Genomic DNA, 18938 nt, shown 5'->3' on the forward strand with positions numbered 1-18938 from the left:
CTACAATTTCCTAAACTCTAAAGTAAAATGTGATCTAGAACAGTGACACTTAAATTACCTAGACGGTGAGGGAGTATAACCAGAAATAGCTTCTTACCACTGGAAATTTTATTCAAGATTTATGTTTTACTTTAAATACAGGCTTTCTTTTGTTTTCATAATGTTTATTTTAATATTGTTAGAAAATTCAACCAAGTAAATTTGAAGATCTAATTGACTTTGTTAAGCAACTCATGAATCAGGCAGCATCCAAGCTAGCAAGTAGAGGGGAGCTCTGGGGAGTTGTGCAAAATGGAAGGTTTTTATAAAAAAGAGGGTGGAGCAAGAAGTTATTAGCAAAATAAAAGAAAAGGTTATTTCTGGCCAGGTCATGTTCCCTTAGGGCAGGGGGTCTTATTAGGTGGATTACTTCATCTTCCTTTGGGATAAGCACGGCATGGAGAAAGCCCATGTGACAGATGACCTCATTGGTGCTGACCAGAAAATTCCAGATTAATTGGCTTAAATCTCAGTCCTGGAGAGGTTAAAACTACAACTAAATCTTGGTTTGCTGACCTGTGGCAAGTGCCTCTACCTTGGGTCTATGATATTCTTTTTAACAGTATAAAAATAATCCTCAAGTAAAAAATTGATGTTCCAAGAAGATAGGCATAATTATTCTGTACCTTTAAGTAATCCTAGAACATTGTCTTTGCCCTAGAGGTATTGAAAAATATGGGACTAGCGTGTTCATAAAGAATCATCGACCACTAAAATTCTGTTAATTTGCATTCCTGAACACTCAACCTTCAAGACACTCTATTAACAATTTATAAGTAAAGGAATAATATTACTAAGTTTTCCTGTAATACAAGTTAAGAAAACATTACCAAACAGGTGTCCCTTGAGAGTTCAACTAGACCTTCTTTGTATTCCCTCCTTGTACTTCTTCTCATCACCACCATTCACAAACTCAACTACTTTCCTTCGACTGTCTGGCCATTAAAATTATAATATGAATTTAAAGATTGCTACTCAGCCAGTATGAATAAACAGCCCTGCCTCTCCTCATCCATGATGCAAATATATGTATAAAGTGATTTTTTGAAAGATCCGTCTTTTAGGCTTTTACAAGTCAATGGACTGTTTTGTCCACTTTATTTCAACCAAAGAAGGTTTTTCAAAAAGTGTGGGAGAATAATGTTAAACAAGTCCTAACTCCCTGAGAGCTTTATTTCAATGTGTCCAGCTCTGAGGAACCAAAGCTTCCCAAGTCTTGCCAGGACACAGTAACATCCAAAATCCTGAGGACATTCTGCTAACTTGAGGAGTAATTGTTGGAAACAGCATGTTACGGAATTGAAAACTAATCCTGGATTTTCCAGTGCAATGTACATTTCCTGGAACATTCGACTCTCCCCAGGCAGAAGTCAAAATGTTTATAGCTTTCAGCCTCACTGTTTGTAAATGGAAAGCTGAGCTCAGAATTCATAATCACTGATTAAGCTGCTGGTTTTTTACCCAATATTGGGGGTGGGGAAGGACAGTGGGTTCTCTCATACTGAACCATAAACACATGTTTTGTTATGTGTAATAAATTCCCTAACATTGCGCTTCTTTTGAAGGGAAGGATGAGGGATGTAATAAAATACTTGCGCCAAAAGCTAAAGGAGTGTGTCTGGTTGGCATAGCAAGCTAAAAATGAAAAGAAATCCCTATAGGTAGTGCACTATATGTTTTCCATGATTTTATTTTTCAGTGTCAACATAATAGAATGCTAAAGGTAGAAGGACTTTAGAGGTCACCAATCCTTTCTTTACAAAAGAGGAAACTGAAAGCCACTGAAGTAAAGGGACTTAGAGTCACACAGCTAGTGTCAATACAGAGAACAGACTGAACTCTCCTGACATCTAATACAGCTTTACTCCTGCATAAATGATTATATAGAACATGCACTGATTCTGTATGTTAACTACTAATGAATGGCACATACAGATTATGACACACAATTTTAAATATACCTGAATTGTATTTCTCAGTCTTCATGATTGTCAAGTCAAGTGTATATATATTTTTTTGAAGATTTTATTTATTTATAACAGACAGAGATCACAAGTAGGCAGAGAGGCAAACAGAAAGAGAGGGGAGGAAGCAGGCTATCCACTGAGCAGAGAGCCCAATGCGGGGCTCCATCCCAGGACCCTGGGATCATGACCTGAGCTGAAAGCAGAGGCTTTAACCCACTGAGCCACCCACGTGCCCCAAAGCCAAGTGTATTTAGCCATTACATTGATCTGAGACCTTGCTCATTGGATCTCTTTTACCCCACCTCCTCCTGCCCATTAAGAAATGCTTTCACTAAGCCAGAAAGCTCAAAAAGTGCTTGTTAATAAGTCTGACTTTGCTGAGTCAAGAAAAGAAGGATCGTTAAGGAGTTAGGAGGAAAAGTAGTAGGTCAGTGTAACAGCTACATTTCCTAGTTTCTATATTTGATACTTTGATATCTTGGGGTTAAAGGGGAAGAGAATATGCCATAAGACTATTTTAGGCTGGTTATTTTTAAGAAACAGACAAGAACAGCTCTGGAAACCAACAGAAACTATCCATTTGTAAAAGACATTTATGTTTGCAAAGGAAATCTCCATTTGTATGGGTGTCTTCCTCTCAGTATCAGGAACAGGAGAATACCTAATCTCTAGAAACTCCTGAAGGGCTGCTGATTTAAATCTGCATAGCAACTATACCCTTGTTTGGTGTGCTTTGCCTGATAACCTCCATAACTGACTTCTCTCATCTCAACATCTTTTTTTTTAGTTGAAGATGGTATTTAAAGTGGTGGCTTGGGCCATTCAGGTTATTACTCAGCTTTCCTGGGTACCTTGTATATACATAGGAGGAAATAATATAAATATTACTATACTTTCGTTTCTTTTTCTCCTGTTAATTTGTCCTTCATTATAGAAAGGTCTCAGACAAGAACCTAGAAAAGTAGAGGAGGAATCCTTTTCTTCTCCTCTATAGTGTCTTGCAGGCCCTGGAGGGACTGCCCCTCCCACGGCCAGCCAATTCCTAGAGGGAGTGAAGAACTGGTTTGCAAGTGTACCTTTCCTATGTACACCAACCAATCTAGAGCCCACACCCCAACCACCTCCTTTATTGGCTTTCACACTCTGGGCCCGTATTCCCCTGTCCTAATAACCCCAGAGTCAGGAAACAGACAACAAATGAAACCAACACATGTAAACAAATATTTCACAGTCCTAGCCTAATGAATCTAGCTAACCTGATTGATTTTTCAGCCTATTTTGCAGAAGTTGACTGACCAATCACGAATGAGACTAGCTAAGACTGGAGCGAACTGGGAAGGATTCTTACAGATGTGCAGCAGGGACAAGGAAAGAAGATAAGTAACCTCTGTGATGACCTACCTAGAGATCCTTTCCCCATCGTCATGCTTATGCCGTCATTTTCTGAACATGTATCCCATGAAGAGGCATGATTCCTGAATATACATGCTCAGAAAGGACACCTCCCTTTGTCCCTATATCCAATCATCATACTCCACTCAGCCTACCTTTTACCCTGAAGTACACCAACCCAAACCTTCAGGAAGGTGGATTTAAGAAATCTTCTGTCTCCTTACTTGGTGCCCTACAATAAAACCTTTTCTCTTCAGCTAAAGACACTGGTATCAGTGTTTGAATTGATGCACACTGGGCAACAGGCCCTTATCTGTTAGCTCTAACAGCACCTACACACCAGAGCCCACTAAAATTATTCACACAAGCCAATCCTAAAGCTGCTTGCCCTGTCTTGCCCATTACTTCCTGTAGAACCATAATAAAGGCTTGCCTACATTTTCCCCTTGCTCCTTCTGCCAGACACTGGTGGATTCCCCCATGTGGCCCTGGGTGGTGTGATGTGTCCCTTCCTCTTAGAAACTGTGAGTAACAAACTGTCTTTCCAATGGGAATCTTTGCTTGATCTGTTGACCTCACCATATCTGAATAAGAATACCTACATTTTACAACAAAGAGGTCAAAGTCCAGGAGAACTAAAGGTGCTAAAATCCAAGATGGATTTAAAGCAAGCAAGAAGAAACAAGAGATAAGCTATAAGGAGGGAGAATATGGCAAAAGTCTAGCCCAGGAAAAACTCTGCAAATCCAGAATTCTGATTGTGGTATAACTTTGGTGCCTTCCTGATGATATGGGAGGGTTGTCTTATTAACAATTTTTTATTACACTTCCTAATAAATGGTATGTGAGAACTTTAACATTCCTAGACAAGACTCACTTGTAGTATTCCCATGATCAGCACCCCAACTGTAAGCCATACCAGAATGTTAAAACAGCCTGTTAATCAACTCCTGCCTTTTCTTTCTCCATTCCTTAATTCATCTCTTCTACTGTTTTTAAGCCATAGCTTGTACATTGATAAGAAAACTCCAGAATTTCTTTATTTCTTTTTCAACTACATATTGAATCTTCACTATTATGTTTAAAGCCAGCCTTGACTTCCACTATTGCACTCTATTGTCTATCATCTGGCTAAATTAAACCACCCATTATTTCTAGCACATTCTCCCCATATACTGAACTACTCCATCAATAGAAGCACTATTAAATGTATTTTATAATATTAGCTTTAGAAACAAGTACACCTGGGTCTGAATGCTTAGCTTCTCCAACAAACCGTGCTTTGATCTTGGAACTGTAATTTTCTTTTTTCTCATGCTGGAGGAATCAGAATGGGTTCCCTGAGGAATCACTGAGTTAATAATGTCCCTGTTACAGAATTCTTAAACAGGTTAAATGAGATAGTATGTATAAAGTTTTCAGCACAATTTTGGTGTGAATTAATTCTAATTAATAGCAAGTATTATACCATTTCTAACCTTAAAGTAGTAGTTTTCAAGGTATGTCTTATACACTGCCAGGTAATATTCAAGAAGCTCTGATATGTGTTATAATTGATGCCATTTTTCAAAGGAAAAAAACTCAAATTCAAGTGAAATAACTTGCTCAAGCTCATACAATTAGGTAAGAATTACAAGTTTCTTTACTGTTTCTTACTTTTACTCTTTCTTCTCTACACAAAGCTGAACTAATGTCCATAAAGTCATTTAGTGAGGGGACTGTGACTCATTTATCTTTTATTTCACAGTACTTGAGATTTTTTTTTTTTTTTAAACTAACTTCATTGTGTGTCTGGGTGGTTCAGTGGGTTAAGCCTCTGCCTTTGGCTCAGGTCATGATCTCAGGGTCCTGGGTTCCCACCCACGCTGGTCTTCCTGCTAGGCACCTGGCCTGCTTCCCCCTCCTCCTTTGTCTGGCTCTCTGCCTTCTTGTGATCTCTATCTCTATATATATCAAATAAATAAATAAAATCTTAAAAAAAAATAAACTAACTTCATTGAATATTTATGTGCAGTACTGGTATAAAAAATTTATATAAACTATATCATTTAAATATGATGATATCTCACAAGATATATATCACAATGTCCACTTTCAGGTGAGAAAATGGAAAATCACAGAAATTAGCCCGCTCAAACCACACAATAGTGTTTGAAAACACCATAGATACCTATGGCAAAAGTTGATGTGTCACACTAAATAAGCTGCAAATCAAAACAGGCATGTAATTCATTTCTATTGAATTAAATTTTAATTGACATCTGGAAAATACATCTTCTCACTCTGCTAAAAAGTATAAAATTGGTGACATGTTCCGGAAGACCTGAATGTATGTGTGCGCGTGTATAGTATCTGGGTGTGCCATGTATGTTTGAATAAGCACTTGAACTTTCTGTCGATAATAATAGAAATCCTCATTTTAACACATGGCCACTCTGGGAGCAGGGGGCAGGGATGGGGATGCAGGCACAAATGCCACAGGAAAACCCTTTTCAGCCTCCTTTGTGACTAGCTGTGACCCTGTGGAAAGTTCTGATCAATGGGATGTTAGGGAAAATGATGTAAATGAAGTTCTGAGACATATCTTAAAGGCAAGTGCAGGCTACATCTCTCTTTCCCCGTCCTACTGAAAACATAGATATGATGGCTGGAGGTACAATTTAGACCAGCATAGTAAATATCATGCCCTAGGAATGAGAGTATGGAAATCTAAAAGTAGCCTGAGTCCTAGTTAGCTCTTTACTGAACTCTAAATCCTAACTTCCACTTAGACCATTGTTATTTTGACTCTCAGTAGCTGAATTATCACAATACTTATTTACTAATTTTTTACTTATGACTAAGGCAATGCTAACAATAAAAGAAGGAAACAATTGAAATATATTTTGAGGGATTGATGAGTTAAGTATCAAGCCATAGATATGGAATCTCAGTGTTGGGAGGGATATAAATAGTCTAATCTAGTCACAGAGGTGACATTCAAATTCACTCTCCAAACTTTGCAAAGTAAAGCCACAGGAAAACTATCAACAAATATGTTGAATTAGATGTATTTAAAGTGAAGTGTGGGGGCACCTGGGTGGCTCAGTGGGTTAAGCCACTGCCTTCGGCTCAGGTCATGATCTCAGGGTCCTGGGATCGAGTCCCGCATCGGGCTCTCTGCTCAGCAGAGAGCCTGCTTCCCTTCCTCTCTCTCTGCCTGCCTCTCCATCTACTTGTGATTTCTCTCTGTCAAATAAATAAATAAAATCTTAAAAAAAAAAAAAAGTGAAGTGTGAAATTTTGACAGTTGTCAGAGCCACATCTATGAGTTAAGTAAGTATACTTCTTACTTGAGTGAAATATGTGCCAAGCACTGGTATGAGCCTAAAACATGCTGGTTCTATATGAGCTACCACAGGAGGGACAAAACTGTCAGGAGACACTATGCAAAGCCAAGGAGGGTATTTCCGAAAAGAAGATAATCAGATGCTCACATAAGATTCATCACTCAATGCTTTATCTAATGCCTATTTTGTTCATCTAATTCAGAATACTTTGACTTAAATCCTAGGGACTTATTTTCTCCCAGGCATCCCAAAGTAGACATCTTCAATGACTTACTTTCTTCGTGGGAAGCAGGACCAGATCACATCAGACTCATTTTGGTTTTTTAAAATATGTGTATTACGAGCAATATTTGCATGATTATGCAGACAAGTTGAAAGTGAGGTCATTGTTGCTGTACAAAGTGAAACTGTGATTTATTCTCATGTTGATGCCAACTGTTCAGAAGGAAAACAGAAAATCAAAGATGCTTACATGCTGATAATGCCTTAGATAGCAGGAAGTTCAATACCATGCTCCTCAGCTGTGTGACACAGCATCTCTCTGGAGGCCCGAGAAACTGTAATATCCATGCATTCAGCAAAGAGATTCCAAGAACGATTAAGACAAGTTACTCCCTTCGATACTTTAAGGGGCAGAGATGGGTAAGAAAAGAACAACTTGCCTCATGAGCAACCAGGATCTTCCTGCTTGACTCCTGGATTAACCCAAAACTCACTCCAGAGCTTAGAGGCTTGCACTAACTGTGTAGCACCAAAACAAGGCTTCACATCCATCTTCCTGAATATTTCCTCAAAAACTGATTATAAAAGGCCATCCTAAAAGATGTTCTAAAATCTGTTCAAAATTCAATTATCTTCATCAAACATAATAGCTTTTCCAACCATTTCGCATATTTTTCTCTTTATTTTAAAGATGCGATTTGCATGTTTCATTGAAGTGGGAATAAACTGTTACAAAATGCATTTTTGTAAAAAGGAAAAAGCAGGACTACTTGGAAAGTTTTGTTCGACTTGCATTCTCCACTGGTCATGTGCCCACAAACAATGCTGCTACGATCTATTATCAAATGTATTTTGCTTCTTTAGAAGGGGTGAAATAACTTCTAGAGGTTATGTCACAACTAACTAAAAATACATGCATTCAATTGTACATCTCGGTATTAATTCTATTTGTCAGTAATTATTTTTATATTATAAGAGAACTATTTTTTAAAAATATTTTATTTTATTTATTTATTTGAGAAAGAGAGTGAGAGAGTAAGCATGAGGGAGAGGCAGAAGGAGAAGCAGACTCTTTGTTGAGCAAGGAGCCCTATGTGGGACTTGATCCCAGGACCCGAAGCTGAAGGCAGATGCTTAACTGACTGAGCCAATACATAAGAAAAGTACTATTAACATTTAAGCAAAATAAACTTTTATTTAATAAACACTCTTAACCTGATTATTTGGTTGGAGTTAAAGACCAGGTATCTTATAAAATCATAATATCATCTTCTTGATAATATTTGCTTATTAAAAAAGTTTAAAGAAAAAAAATTGTAACTATGTGTGGTGATAGATGTTAATTACACCTATTGTGGTGATTTCACAATATATACAAATATTGAATCATTATGCTTTACCTCTGAAGCTATTGTTAGATGTCAGTTATACCTCAGTTTAATTTTTTTTTAGAAAGAGAGAGCACACAAGCAGGGCCTGGGGACTCAGAGGGAAAGAAAGAGAAACAATCTTTAGCAGGATCCTCACTTAGCAGAGGAGCCCATGCAGGACTTGATCCCACAACCCTGAGATCTTGACCTGAGCCAGAGCCCAGAATTGGACACTTAACTGACTGAGCCACACAGTTGCCCCAATTATATATTACTTCTTTAAAAAGTTCAAAAAACCTATGAAATACAAGTGTAAAGAAGAAATAAAATTCATAGTCTCATTATAGAAATTTTAACAAAACTTTATTCTGGTACATTTTATAAAATGTTACTATATCCCATATTTTATATTTAAAATTATATAACAAACATATATCTGTATTTAAGACATCTTCTGTTTTCTTTTTTTTTTTTTTTTTTTTTTTTTTAAATATTTAATTTATTTTTTATTTTTTTTTATTTCCAGCATAAAAGTATTCATTATTTTTGCACCACACCCCGTGCTCCATGCAATCCGTGCCCTCTATAATACCCACCACCTGGTACCCCAACCTCCCACCCCCCGTCCCTTCAAAACCCTCAGATTGTTTTTCAGAGTCCATAGTCTCTCATGGTTCACCTCCCCTTCCAATTTCCCCCAACTCCCTTCTCCACTCTAAGTCCCCATGTCCTCCATGCTATTTGTTATGCTCCACAAATAAGTGAAACCATATGATAATTGACTCTCTCTGCTTGACTTATTTCACTCAGCATAATCTCTTCCAGTCCCGTCCATGTTGCTACAAAAGTTGGGTATTCATCCTTTCTGATGGAGGCATAATACTCTATCCCCAGGGGTACAGGTCTGTGAATCACCAGGTTTACACACTTCATAGCACTCACCAAAGCACATACCCTCCCCAATGTCCATAATCCCACCCCCTTCTCCCAAACCCCCTCCCCCCAGCAACCCTCAGTTTGTTTTGTGAGATTAAAAGTCACTTATGGTTTGTCTCCCTCCCAATCCCATCTTGTTTCCTTTATTCTTCTCCTACCCACTTAAGCCCCCATGTTGCATCACCACTTCCTCATATCAAGGAGATCATATGATAGTTGTCTTTCTCTGCTTGACTTATTTCGCTAAGCATGATACGCTCTAGTTCCATCCATGTTGTCGCAAATGGCAAGATTTCATTTCTTTTGATGGCTGCATAGTATTCCATTGTGTATATATACCACATCTTCTTGATCCATTCATCTGTTGATGGACATCTAGGTTCTTTCCATAGTTTGGCTATTGTGGACATTGCTGCTATAAACATTCGGGTGCACGTGCCCCTTTGGATCACTACGTTTGTATCCTTAGGGTAAATACCCAATAGTGCAATTGCTGGGTCATAGGGCAGTTCTATTTTCAACATTTTGAGGAACCTCCATGCTGTTTTCCAGAGTGGCTGCACCAGCTTGCATTCCCACCAACAGTGTAGGAGGGTTCCCCTTTCTCCGCATCCTCGCCAGCATCTGTCATTTCCTGACTTGTTTATTTTAGCCATTCTGACTGGTGTGAGGTGATATCTCATTGTGGTTTTGATTTGTATTTCCCTGATGCCGAGTGATATGGAGCACTTTTTCATGTGTCTGTTGGCCATCTGGATGTCTTCTTTGCAGAAATGTCTGTTCATGTCCTCTGCCCATTTCTTGATTGGATTATTTGTTCTTTGGGTGTTGAGTTTGCTAAGTTCTTTATAGATTCTGGACACTAGTCCTTTATCTGATATGTCATTTGCAAATATCTTCTCCCATTCTGTCAGTTGTCTTTTGATTTTGTTAACTGTTTCCTTTGCTGTGCAAAAGCTTTTGATCTTGATGAAATCCCAATAGTTCATTTTTGCCCTTGCTTCCCTTGCCTTTGGCGTTGTTCCTAGGAAGATGTTGCTGCGGTTGAGGTCAAAGAGGTTGCTGCCTGTGTTCTCCTCAAGGATTTTGATGGATTCCTTTCGCACATTGAGGTCCTTCATCCATTTTGAGTCTATTTTTGTGTGTGGTGTAAGGAAATGGTCCAATTTCATTTTTCTGCATGTGGCTGTCCAATTTTCCCAGCACCATTTATTGAAGAGGCTGTCTTTTTTCCATTGGACATTCTTTCCTGCTTTGTCGAAGATTAGTTGACCATAGAGTTGAGGGTCTATTTCTGGGCTCTCTATTCTGTTCCATTGATCTATGTGTCTGTTTTTGTGCCAGTACCATGCTGTCTTGATGACGACAGCTTTGTAATAGAGCTTGAAGTCCGGAATTGTGATGCCACCAACGTTGGCTTTCTTTTTCAATATCCCTTTGGCTATTCGAGGTCTTTTCTGGTTCCATATAAATTTTAGCATTATTTGTTCCATTTCTTTGAAAAAGATGGATGGTACTTTGATAGGAATTGCATTAAATGTGTAGATTGCTTTAGGTAGCATAGACATTTTCACAATATTTATTCTTCCAATCCAGGAGCATGGAACATTTTTCCATTTCGTTGTGTCTTCCTCAATTTCTTTCATGAGTACTTTATAGTTTTCTGAGTATAGATTCTGTGTCTCTTTGGTTAGGTTTATTCCTAGGTATCTTATGGTTTGGGGTGCAATTGTAAATGGGATGGACTCCTTAATTTCTCTTTCTTCTGTCTTGCTGTTGGTGTAGAGAAATGCAACTGATTTCTGTGCATTGATTTTATATCCTGACACTTTACTGAATTCCTGTATAAGTTCTAGCAGTTTTGGAGTGGAGTCTTTTGGGTTTTCCACATATAGTATCATATCATCTGCGAAGAGTGATAATTTGACTTCTTCTTTGCCGATTTGGATGCCTTTAATTTCCTTTTGTTGTCTGATTGCTGAGGCTAGGACCTCTAGTACTATGTTGAATAGCAGTGGTGATAACGGACATCCCTGCCGTGTTCCTGACCTTAGCGGAAAAGCTTTCAGTTTTTCTCCATTGAGAATGATATTTGCGGTGGGTTTTTCATAGATGGCTTTGATGATATTGAGGTATGTGCCCTCTATCCCTACACTTTGAAGAGTTTTGATCAGGAAGGGATGCTGTACTTTGTCAAATGCTTTTTCAGCATCTATTGAGAGTATCATATGGTTCTTGTTCTTTCTTTTATTGATGTGTTGTATCACATTGACTGATTTGCGGATGTTGAACCAACCTTGCAGCCCTGGAATAAATCCCACTTGGTCGTGGTGAATAATCTTTTTAATGTACTGTTGAATCCTATTGGCTAGTATTTTGTTGAGTATTTTCGCATCTGTGTTCATCAAGGATATCGGTCTATAGCTCTCTTTTTTGGTGGGATCCTTGTCTGGTTTTGGGATCAAGGTGATGCTGGCCTCATAAAATGAGTTTGGAAGTTTTCCTTCCATTTCTATTTTTTGGAACAGTTTCAGGAGAATAGGAATTAGTTCTTCTTTAAATGTTTGGTAGAATTCCCCCGGGAAGCCGTCTGGCCCTGGGCTTTTGTTTGTTTGGAGATTTTTAATGACTGTTTCAATCTCTTTACTGGTTATGGGTCTGTTCAGGCTTTCTATTTCTTCCTGGTTCAGTTGTGGTAGTTTATATGTTTCTAGGAATGCATCCATTTCTTCCAGATTGTCAAATTTATTGGCGTAGAGTTGCTCATAGTATGTTCTTATAATAGTTTGTATTTCTTTGGTGTTAGTTGTGATCTCTCCTCTTTCATTCATGATTTTATTTATTTGGGTCCTTTCTCTTTTCTTTTTGATAAGTCGGGCCAGGGGTTTATCAATTTTATTAATTCTTTCAAAGAACCAGCTCCTAGTTTCGTTGATTTGTTCTATTGTTTTTTTGGTTTCTATTTCATTGATTTCTGCTCTGATCTTTATGATTTCTCTTCTCCTGCTGGGCGTAGGGTTTCTTTCTTGTTCTTTCTCTAGCTCCTTTAAGTGTAGGGTTAGGTTGTGTACCTGAGACCTTTCTTGTTTCTTGAGAAAGGCTTGTACCGCTATATATTTTCCTCTCAGGACTGCCTTTGTTGTGTCCCACAGATTTTGAACCGTTGTATTTTCATTATCATTTGTTTCCATGATTTTTTTCAATTCTTCTTTAATTTCCCGGTTGACCCATTCATTCTTTAGAAGGATGCTGTTTAGTCTCCATGTATTTGGGTTCTTTCCAAACTTCCTTTTGTGGTTGAGTTCTAGCTTTAGAGCATTGTGGTCTGAAAATATGCAGGGAATGATCCCAATTTTTTGATACCGGTTGAGTCCTGATTTAGGACCGAGGATGTGATCTATTCTGGAGAATGTTCCATGTGCACTAGAGAAGATAGACCCCGGGGGGAGGGGCCGGCTCCCGGCAAGCGGCGGAGCAACGGTGCACAAAATCAGGACTTTTAAGACATCTTCTGTTTTCTTGATATTTTCTTTGCATTCTTTTTTGCTACATAGACTATGTTTTATTTGCTTTTAACTCCTTAAGTTTCTTGGAAATCTTCTGGCAGTAGAGGTTAAAGATTCTTCTAAATATATTTCATTGTAGTGCTGTTCAAAATAAAGAATGAATGTACTTCATTTAAGTCACCCCCTCATATGATTAAAATAAGCTATTAGGCTCCCTCTGTCCCTTCCTATTGTGGTGGCAAGGTGTGTGTGTTCAGCTCTGTGATGAAGGGCCCTGGTTTCTGCAGGACACTCACACCATCAAGTTCAGAGGGACAAAAACTAACACATTTAAATCCATCCCTCTGACTCCAGCTCATGCTTGTGCATTCCAGGTTGTTCCTTTTTAAAAATAGCTTTATTAAAGTATAAGTTATATTCCATAAAATTCACCCAGTGTAGGGATACAATTCATTGACTTTTAGTAAATTTACAGAATTGTGCATCCAGCAGCATAATCCAGTTTTAGAATATTTCTAATGGATCCTTTTGTAACTATTTCATATAAATGGCATCACATAATATATAGTCATTTGGACCTGATCTCTTTCATCTAGCGTAGTGGTTTTGAAGTTCATGCATGTTATAGAAAATATCAGTACTTTGTTCTTTTTTTATTATGTGGGTATACTACATTTTGTTTATACATTTATGATATAAATTTGAAATTTTTTTTATTCTTGTCTATTTTGAATATGCCACTATGAACATTTCTGTTCAAATTTCACATGAATGTATGTTGCCATTAGATTCATAGAAATAGAGTTGGATTCTATAGTAGATAAGTTAATATAACTATTTATGAAACTGCTAAACTGTTTTCCAAATTAGCTATACCATTTCACATTCCAACCAACAATGTATGAGGTTTCTTATTTCTTATTTCTCCACATCTAGCCAATATTTGTTATTAACTGTCTTTCTTATTACAGCTATTCTAGTAGGCATGCATTGGTATCTTGTGATTTTTATTGGCATTTCTCTAATAGCATGATTAGGTAGCTCTTCTTGTTTTTATTAGCCATTTTTATGTCTTCTCTGATGAAGGGTCTGTTCAAGTCTTTTGTTTATTTTTTAAATTAGGTTCCTTATCTTACTATGATCAAGTTGTGAGAATTATTTGTATATTTCAGATGCAAGTCCTTTATCATATACATAATTTGCAAATATCTTCTCCAGTCTATAGCTGGAGAGTTTCTGGAAGATTTTAATCTTTATGATAAACAGTTTATCTTTTTTAGCGGGGTGGGGGGTCTGCTTTTGGTATCATTTCTACAAACTTTGTACCTAATTTAGGGCCATAAAGATTTTCTCCAATGTGATCAACCTAGAAGTTTTAGCTCTTACATATAGCTGTATAATCTATAATCCATTATAAGTTATTTTTTATTTATGGTGTGAGGTATGAGTCTAAGTTCTTCTATTTTTTTTTTTTTAATAGATGTTCAGTTGTTCCAGAACCACTTGCAACTTCTATCCTTTTTCCCCGTTGAATTTCCTTGGTACTTTTGTTCCAGCCTATTCTGGCTCTCTCTCACTTAACATCAATGTTACTTAGCCAATAAAGATTTGCTATTTGTATTGAGAGTTGTAAATATTCTTTAAAATGAGTTAATGTGTGGGGCGCCTGGGTGGCTCAGTGGGTTAAAGCCTCTGCCTTCAGCTCAGGTCCTGATCCCAGGGTCCTGGGATTGAGCCCAGCATTGGGCTTTCTGCTCAGCAGGGATCCTGCTTCCTCCTCTCTCTTTCTCTGCCTGCCTCTCTGCCTACTTGTGAGTCTGTCAAGTAAATAAATAAAATCTTTAAAAAAATAAAAATAAAATGAGTTAATGAGTGAATAAAGTTACAAGAGATGACTAAATGTAATGGCCTGTCATTTTGTACCAAGTTTTTTTTTTTAATTTCCCCGCTATTGTTTAGAATTCAAATTTTATTTAAATTAATTTAAAATTATTTGGATATATTATTATGTTTGAAAAGGACATTTCTCTTTTTTTTTGCTTGACTGTTTTGTGTTATTTTGGGTTGTTCAAACTGAAATAGGTCCATAAAAAGTTTATGAGTGTGCATTAATAAATATTCCTTTTAGTTACCAGAAATGGAAAGAATTATGCAACCGTATTTTGAAGAGAACCCAACAAAAGTGGAGAAAAGAGGTAACTTGAAAAAGAGAAATAGACCAAAGGCTTAAAGAGACCTCTGAAACTCATCTGCTATATGCACCCAAATGCAAGCAAAATCACACATCAGTCATTTCAGACTCGATATTAAATCAAAATTTCTCATGATAAAAGATAAACATGACTGATGCTGTGATAAGTGTCTCATGTGTAGTGTTTCATTTATTCCTCATGATCTTTGACCTAGGAAGAAAAGATGAAACCAAGGTTTAGAGGGGCTAAGATATTGGCAGAACCAAGATTTGACCATAGGAAATCTGATTTCAGGGTTCACCCTCATAATTATACTCTTTGTCTCCTTGTGCAGCAATATAAATAATTCTGTTCATAGCCAACTGGTAGTACAACAACAACAGATCTTCCCTCTTAGGAGCCCTCAATTTAATAGATATTCATATATCTGAGGTAACTTTTTAAAATTAATTCCTATTTTTAGAGGGAGTAATACAGGAATAATTGTAGTCTGTGCTTCTTCCTCCTCTTCCTATGTCCTACTCCAAACATTCCACAACACAACTCCATCCCCTTCACATACACACCACTTTTTGATATGTACCCAATCTACTCAGTATACATAAATCAGTTTTTATACTCTCAAAATCTCCAAACCTGATTCCTACACTAAACCAGATATCCATAAAGCCACATGCTATGCTTGACCTCATATTATACCTTCAGTTTTCATATGCTCTACAGCTATAGAAAATAGGAAGATAAGAATGCTACTAGAATGCTACTAGTATTTGAAATGTCATGTTTCCAGGACCATCTAAAGGTAGGTGACAGCAGAAGTAAAACAGTTAAGTGACTAAGAATTTAAGTTCCAGAATTAAAGTGTCTGGCCTGTAATTACTATTTGTGAGACATCAGGCAAGTTTTTATTAATCTCATCTGTAAAATGGGGGGATAAAACAATTTCTAGTTGTTGTAAGGATCTAATTATATAGCTTCTATATTTTTCACTTAGGCACATAGTAAATGCTCAATTGATGTTAGATATTTATGTTAATTCTTGTCTGGAAAAAGATCTAGTATCAAACTGTGCCATAATTATGTTCTTGTTTGTGAGGTTTTTTTTTTTTTTTTTTAGCAGATTCAATAGGGCAGATATAACACATTCATTGTCTAAAGGACTCCTTTTCAATTCTTCAACTCGGCAGTTCTACACAGAACAGGAAATAAATGTGTTATAGGAGCCATATTAAGTTTCTGCCATGGAAGATAAAGGTATTTTGATATTATTTAGATATAAACACTGTGCCTCTTATTTGACCATTTATAAGGCTCTAAACTTAACAGGGCAAAGTACTATGTGGTTGCAGGCATTCTTCTGACCTACCTTTATAAAGAGATGGGATAGCTCTCTATAAAGAAGAAAACAAGTCTGAAATTTCCACATCAGAATATTATTTCTGTCATCTACACAACAATCATGAATCTCTAGTTTACCTGCTCTAGCTTCTTACCAGAACCTTCCATCTCAAATGACGCATTCCACTTATGGTAAATATCTGACCCAAATATCCAATTGGTATAATAGCAATATACTCTCAAAATCTCCAAACCTGATTCCTACACTAAACCAGATATCCATAAAGCCACATGCTATGCTTGACCTCATATTATACCTTCAGTTTTCATAAACTGTCTCTAATTATAAAAATATTATCAAATACATCACTCGTTTTGTCCTTTATGAAAACAACCACATAAAAATTTCCTCTAATCTCAGAACCAGATTTAAAATATAAATATAAATATATTTGACAAATTTCTAAGCTTCCCACTTTTGGATGACGAGAGCTGTGCAACGTGCCAGCTACTAGAACGAAGTTCTGTTGAATTTGAGTTCAAATATAAAGCTTTCCATCAACATTTTTATTTTTGATTATCTTAAATACTTTCATATTTTTCAGGTAATTTTTAAATCTGATTTTCATACTACCTATTAAAAAATGGAGAGAGAGAGGGAGAAAGTGAAAGAGAGAGAGGGAGGGAGGGAGGATTCATACAAAATTACAAACTAAAGAGGAGAAACAACAACTGACACCACAGAAATACAAAGGATTATAAGGGAATATTATGCCAACAAATCAGACAAACTAGAAGAAATAGATAAACTCCTAGACACATATAACCACCCAAAACAGAGCCAGGAAGATCTAGAAAATTTGAACATACTGATTACCAGCAATGAAATTGAATCAGTAATCACAAAACTCCAAACAAAGTCCAGAACCAGTTGGGTTCCTAGGTGAATTTTAGCAAACATTTGAAGAAGAGTTAATACCTGTTCTCAAACTACTCCAAAAATCAAAAGAGGAAGAAAAGCTTCCAAATTTATCCTATGAGGCCAGCATCACCCTGATACCAAAAACCAGATAAAGACACTATAAAAAAAGAGAACTACAGAACAGTATCTCTGATGAACATAGGTATGAAAGTCCTCAACAAAATATTAGCAAGCCATTTAAAAGTATAAACCTTCTCCTCAAAATAAGAAATTCAAAATTTCATTAAACATTGGAACCATTTCTGAATTATCAGCTTTCCTCAAATTTGGTCTCATTCCTCTCTCATTATCCTATAAATAAATATTAATTTATTTATTATATATATTATATATTATAATATAAAATAAATATAAATAAATATATGTCCTATAATTATGATGATCAATATCACCACTACTCCTATGTAAAATACTAGTGAAAACAGAAGAAAAGGAGGGAAATCTGCAATAATGTAAATATGTGACAGACCAGAAAGGGAGAAAAACTGCTTAACCTTTAGTACTATAAATGATCACAAGGTCATATAATTTTTAACTTCCTTTCTTTACTACACATTCCACATTCCCTTGACTCCTAGGCAGCACTAGAAAGGACTCTCAAAGGACACATATATCTATATATTATAAGTATATATATAATATCAACTCTTTTTATCATATTGGTTGTAAATATTTTTTCATTTTTTTTCTTTTCTCTATTGACTTTTTGCTTCTAAGATTTAAATAATTAGGGGATAATACCTGATATCTCCCTTTGATTTCTTTTATATATCTCTTATAAATTATTTTATACAACGTATTACATTCAGCATTTTTTACTAATATAGTTTTTCTTTTTTACCTCAAGTTTGCAGTATTTCTTAATGATATAATTTTTAAATCTTTTAATCTATCTGGAATGTATTTTGGGATCTGGTCATGTTCTCACATATATTCCATTTCTATTCTAACACTTCTATAAATATTAGGACAATATCACTGCTTCCATAGGTTTAGATTTTTATTCATTCATTCATTCAATTAAAAATACTATACAAGTTAGTTATGGGTGTTAGGTGATAAGAATAATGAGAAGATATCTTTATTTTAAATTCTAGTGATGAAAATGGTTAGTAAATAAGCAAGTAAAACAATTCCAGAAGTTGGAGCCATATGTTAGAGGAAATAAGTGGGATGCAGTGATCTTTAAAAAGAAAAAAAGAAAAAGATAATACAGAGAACATTCTTAAAATAGTAAGTTTAGGGAAGATCTTGAACATTTAAGCTGAGAATCAAAGTATAACAAGGCAGCCACAATGAAAGAGCCATATGAGGACAGCCTGGTTTTTTGTTTTTTTTTTTTCATTTCCTAGGAGGGAAAGACTGAGCATAATTTCTGTGTGATGAGAACACTGCAAAGGAGGCAGGGATTGACTAGAAGTTTAGGGTATTAGGATAGACAGAGTTAGAATACACAGGGCCTTGTAGTCCACAGAAATTTTGGATCTAATCCTAAATATAATAAAAAAGAAAGATGTCCTTTTAGCTACTATTCAGAGAGTTGATAAGATAGCAAGGTTGGAAGTAGGGAGTCTCATTAGAAAGTGACAGTTATTAGTGCTATCTGCCACATACATGGAATGATTACACTTCCTGGCCCTCTTGTGGCTTGGACAGACCATGTAA

This window comes from Mustela erminea, chromosome 15 (assembly GCF_009829155.1).
Source record: "Mustela erminea isolate mMusErm1 chromosome 15, mMusErm1.Pri, whole genome shotgun sequence".
Lineage (NCBI taxonomy): Eukaryota > Metazoa > Chordata > Mammalia > Carnivora > Mustelidae > Mustela > Mustela erminea.